Raw genomic sequence first — 5949 nt, 5'->3', positions numbered from 1 at the left:
CTTCAAGAATGAATGAATAGTCCTCTCATTTATTGAGATGCACCCGGGTAGCCATTCATCCATTCATCCATTCATCTGCCGAGCGCTTTCCCGCTCTGCGGGTTGCGGGACTCGCTGGAGCCTATCCCAGCTTGCTATCGACAAAATGCATTTCACAATATTCCACCAAGGAAGGCTGAAATGTAAAATCAGCTTCAGCTCTCGTCTGATCACGGGCCAGTCTGGATCATTATCTCACATTTCGGGGTTCAAACCGGCGCCGACCACGGATGTCTGGAGCCAACACAGCAGAGATGGTTTCATCGATCGTCTCGTCTAATGGAAGATGGATGGATGTACGGATGCTGACATGGCATTTAAAGTTGAACAGTTAAAGCCCTCTTCATTACAAAACGATGGAGATTTATTCCATCCCAGCAGCATGTAAAGTACAGTACTCATTTTGGCTCCAAATAAAGTTAAAATTGCTATTTTCATTGGGGCTAAGAAGCCTAAGCGTAGTCAAAGACTTGAAACTGCATGTGTAAACAGGAAGTAGAACCCACAGCAGTGCGACCTGCGTCTGTTCAGCGGCCCTTCGCTCTGAGGAGCTGCATCATCTCCTCTCTTCTGCTTCTCAGTCTACTAACCCACCCCGAGGATTTTCTTCATGCGCTCATACACTACGTAGGAGATGCTGACAGCTGGAATGACTTTGAGAAAGTTGGGGGTGATGCCTCGGTACAGGCCGGCTACACCCTCGTGTGATATGATGTACTTGAACTGGCCCGCCATGGTCAGCTTGGGTTTCCCTTCAGTAATGGCTGAAAGAAAAGCAAAAGAGGTTGAGAGTTGACTCCTAGCTGGGCCATTGATTATGGAACAACATGTTAAGAACACGTTGGAATCCGTTTTACCTTGTGCCTGCATACGTGTGTGGATGAGAGCCAGGGGATAGGACGCCAGCTGTCCACAGGTACTTGAGATGGTACCACAGCCCAGGAGCACAAGAACTCCTGGATCTGCAGAGTCTAAGCAGTACCTCTGAAGCCAAGCGTTCTTCAGAGTCTTTAGATGGAGCAGGAACAGGCAGAAATAGTTTCATATGTAAAGGTGGCGAGTTGCGAAAGTAAGGTCAAACTTTAGCGGGCTATCTTTGAGCTTCTGATTTTGACTGTGGGCTGCACACACCTCGTACACGGCCAAATCGATGCCAGCATAAGGAATGATGCCGACTGTATTTGGCAGGTAGCCCCTGTAGAAAGCCCGGGCTCCCTCCACCTTCAGGATCTTCCTGGCACAATCAGCCACACCCGAGTACTGTCCAGTCGTCCTCAGTGTAAGACGAGTCTTCAGCACCTACACACCAGAGTGGAGAAGCAGGGTGAGGATCGACTGTACCCCTACGGCGTCTTTGTATTTATTTACTTTATTGTGCTGCTACGTGCACCATTAGAAATAAAGTTCACTTTAAGTCTAGACACTGAACTTAGTGCCACAGAAATACACTGCAGAATAATATGATGCATCTGTGGAGAGAATTCAACTATCCGGACATGAAAATAGGCATTATTCAAGACTGGGTAGAGTTCTGGTCTTACATGTACCATTAGGTTTATTTATAAGGATTGAGTTCTAACTATTTCTTGTCATTGATTGGTTGGAGCGCACCGACCTGTTCATAGGCCATAAACTTAATGGCCGATTCAGGAGCAATCTTGAGGACATTGATCCCATTTCCCCTCCAGAGTGAGAACACGCCTCCTTCCTTGATCATTCCCCTCAGTCCAGACCAGAGATTCATTCCTTGAGATTTAGAACCATGTACCTGAATGCAAAAACAAGTCAATCATCTGAGTACAGTGGGTACAGATACAAGCTGCCAAACTGAGCTAGTTCAACAGGAAGGGGGTGCGAGGTGAGGTCCTTTATCAGGTTCAGGTCAGTGATGGCCCTGGGCAAAAAGCAGTTTTCCAGCCTTGAGGTGCGAGCTTTAGTTTAAAGGCTCTATAGTTGGTGACAGCCCAGAACCATTCAGTTTGACCACTGATAGGGTCATTTGCTTATTTTCATTTGTTTAAATGTAACCGTTAGATAAAGAACAGCCCCATCTGGTGGGCAGCGATGTTGTGCGCTCTGAAGGTATCGTGATGTCACTAAGTCAAGAGGTGGAGCCATGAACGTTATAAATAAACTTGTTCCGGGAAGCGGAAACAGTTGGTTGGAGGAAGCGCGCCGGACCAGCTGGTCCGGGCAGCGTGAGAGAAAATAGAAGCCTGGTGTCCGCCTGTTTCATTTCGGTGCGTTTGTAAATTAATATCACAATGTTAGAGACTTAATCTCTAACAACCACTCAGTTCCGAGGTGTGAATCAGCCTCGGTCATCCTCGCTGGTGGCTCAAACACTCTTAACGTCAGCTCCTCTAACCGTTTGTTTCACCGTCTCGACAGACAAAAACTCTCCGAGCACAAATGAGAAAAGCTTTGAGACAGCCCTTCACAAAAGTGTAATCGTGAACTTTGTGAAATGACCCACCTGCAGGAAGACTTTTAGACGGTCCAATGGTGCAGTGCCTGTTCGGGACACAGCGCCTGCCATCGCCCCAGCAACCAGCTGCTTCCACACCAGACCTGAGCGCCGCTCACGCTCTGAGAACTCGTCTGGCACAGTCAGATGTTCTCCGATGTCAAACATCTGTGGCACCAGGAGAAATGTAAAGGACAACTTGTACCGGTATATCTTCCAGGTGGCCTTTAATCATTTGTATTGTCGAATTCTTTGCAGGTTACAACTGAATGCATCACGTTTTCACTATAAAAAAAGAAGCAAGCTTTTTCATATGTCTTCTATCTGATCCTTTCTGTTCCAGTTTTGTTATGTCCTGATCTTTTTTCAGAATAGTTTTTATTTATTTAGTTCTATTTTATTTTTATTTTATTTTGTATTTTTATTTTTGTTTATGTGGCCATATGTAGTCTCCCTCCGTGCCACTGAGGGGCGCTATGCGGTGGTGTTGGTTCGCCCCTCAATGGCCGGCATATACTTCCTGTAGCTGCGCGTGCATCCACACCTCTTCCGGGTTACTCATGGGCTGTCGTGGCGTGACGGACGCGAATGAATGACCATCTGCGCGCGGGATTTGTTGTCAGAGCAGCTGATCGGTGATAGAGCTGAGGCACGGGCTGGCCTGCTCGTCTGATCTCTGGTGAAATCGAGCGGCGGATGTGTTTGCTCTGCTGTCCTGTTGGCAGTGGAATTATTATTTCTGGAAGGTTGAAGAGGCGTGTGGGCCGTTCACAGCCACTGCCCTCCCCTGATCGTGGCTGCTGCTTTAGGTGGAAATTCCTCTGTTTCATATTGTTTGTGCTGACTGTTATGGTGCCTTATGTTTAATCAGTGTTAATAATTATTGTTAAACCGATACCAATTTTGAAGACACAGCTGTATGTCAATCTGTGTGTGAATAAACTGTGTGAACCGGACCCGCTCTCTGCCTGTGTGGAATGAATCGAACCTGTGTCCCTGGAGTAGGGATACGCGCACCAGTATAATTCAGGAGAGATAATTCCTCCTAGATAATTCCCAGGAGTAACATTCCCTGGGTGGCGTTGTCGCAACCAAAACTCCACCAACCTGTCACATTTTTGGCGTTGTCGGCAGGATTCCACATTTCTAGGGCAGAGACGTGTCTTTTTCTGCAGTTGGTTCTCTTTTCATTTGTATTGAATGTCTTTGGTGAAAGAGGATTTTGTATAAGTTTCCACAAAACTGAGTGAAAACAGCAGCCACTAATTTGGGGATCTACCCCACCTTCATTAATTCTGGTTAGCTTGTTCCAACGCTCCCTTTGTCAGAATGGAGGAAGAGATGGAGCAGTTGAGAGAGATGGTGTCACAGTTGAGGGCGGATAATGAGCGCCTTCTTCGGGAGCGGGATGCTCCCCCTTCAGGATCTGGTGGGTCGGCTTCTGTCCCCTCTGCTCCAGCTAGTACTGCCTCGCATGCCACTGCTGCCACCGAACGCTTCATCGTTGTACCTAGGGACCGTAAATGTTCCATGTTTAATGGTAAGACGGGCATGGGGGTGGCTGAGTGGATGGAGGAGATACAGGCAGGTGTGCGTGCCCGCCATCTGTCTGCTGCTGACCAGGCTCTTTTTATTTTTGATCACCTGGAGGGAGAGGCAAAGGAGGAGATCAGGTTTCGCTCAAATGAGGAACGGGGAGACTCAGATTTTCGCCATTCTGACAGAGCTATGTGGTTGTGTACAATCATATGTCACCTTACAGCAGGCTTTCTTCTCTCGGCGCCAACAGGAAGGTGAACCATTGCTTGAGTTTTCCTGAGCTCTTATGGGTCTAATGTCACCGGTACGGCAGCATGCCCCTGATGGGATTCCTAATGCCGATGTCCTCCTGCGCGATCAGTTCGTGGAACATGTTCTGGACAGTGGTCTTCGTCGGGAGCTTAAGCAGTTGGTTTGCCAACAACCCACTATCACCTTGTTGTTAGTACGTGGTGAGGCTATTCGGTGGGAGAGGGAGGGTCTTCCAGGGGGTGCTAGAGAGCGGAATGTTTCACTGCCATCCACTTATGGCCTACAATACGAGATGCAGGGGCACTTCCAACCAGCCCCTCGTGTCACTCCGGCGCAGCCTGAACTAAGTGAGCTCTTAGATCTGGTAAAGCGGCAACAAGAACAGCTCGACCAGCTCACTCAAGCGGTAGCTTCATTGCAGGGCCCCCACACCCCTAGTCAGAATGCTCACAACAGCTCGCTCATTTGCAGAAGGTGTCAGCAGCCTGGCCACTTTGCCCGAGAGTGTGACGGTGCGAGAGTCTCCTCTCGGGGCCGTGCTAACCCAGTTGCTGCTCCAGGTTTAAACTCAAACAGGGCCGCCTTCCCCGCGAACCAGCCGGAAAACTGAAACCCGCTGAGCTGCAGAGCCACAGCGCAGTGGGGGAGTGGAGAGGCTCACGGGAGGGTGTGACAGCCGAGTTAATTGCTGATTGTCCAACCATTGATGTCTCGTTGGGGGGAGTCACTATTTCATGTCTGGTGGATACAGGTTCTATGGTGTCCACAATTACAGAGAGCATCTTCATGTCACAATTTTTGCCTTAGGGCCAGGATCGCCTTCGTTTGATCTGATCTTTTCTGTTCCAGTTTTGTTATGTCCTGATCTTTTTTCAGAATAGTTTTTATTTATTTAGTTCTATTTTATTTTTATTTTTGTTTACAGATGACAGTAATTACGGGGCAGAATGGTGGCGCAGTGATTAGCGCCGCCGCCTCACAGCAAACAGGTACTGGGTTCGATTTCCATTCTGTGTGGCGTTTTCTGTTCTCCCCGTGTCTGTGTGGCCCCGCAATGCGCTGGTGACACATCCTGGGAGTACCCCGCCTCTCGCCTGTAGTCAGAAGAGACGATTGTTTCATGTACAAGAAGATGTTATTTTATTTTACCTCTATTTAAACAGGTAAGTTAATTGAGAACTAATTCTCATTTGGAACATGAGCCAATCAGAGATTGCAGACCCCGCCTCCAAAAGACTATTGGATCTTGTGAGACAGTAAACAGGGCTTCCGGATCAGAGGGGCCAAACCTGCTCTAGCTTGCTGCTCCAGAACGGGAAAAGATACAACTACAACTGTAACATATATGAAACCAGAATGAACTATGAGTGTGCACACCACATTTGAAGTCTCTAGCTCCAGAATTGAGGTCAGGATGGACTCCTGAAAAATGCCGATTTTAGAACAAAAATTAGCTCTCAGATCCGGATTCGGCCGAAATTAGTCATGGTCATAGACCTTTAAGGAGTACTTATGTGTGATTTTTTTCAGATCCATACCGCCATGCGTTTAGAAGAAATTAAGAAAAGTGCCCTATCTCGCAATGTTAAAGAATCCTTTAAAAACATTCTAGAATGTGGATCCAGACAGACAGACAAACAGACCCAATTGCA

At 47.7% G+C, this 5949-nt stretch overlaps 1 pseudogene; it reads right to left on the bottom strand.

The window, feature by feature from the left end:
• Positions 1-624: 624 nt before the first annotated feature.
• LOC137916045 (mitochondrial adenyl nucleotide antiporter SLC25A23-like) lies at positions 625-2800 on the bottom strand (annotated as a pseudogene).
• Positions 2801-5949: the final 3149 nt, after the last annotated feature.

Source organism: Brachionichthys hirsutus, unplaced genomic scaffold (assembly GCF_040956055.1).
Source record: "Brachionichthys hirsutus isolate HB-005 unplaced genomic scaffold, CSIRO-AGI_Bhir_v1 contig_951, whole genome shotgun sequence".
NCBI classification, from domain to species: domain Eukaryota; kingdom Metazoa; phylum Chordata; class Actinopteri; order Lophiiformes; family Brachionichthyidae; genus Brachionichthys; species Brachionichthys hirsutus.
Note: the sequence above shows the minus strand (reverse complement) of the source record. Positions and strands in the feature narration are given on the sequence as shown.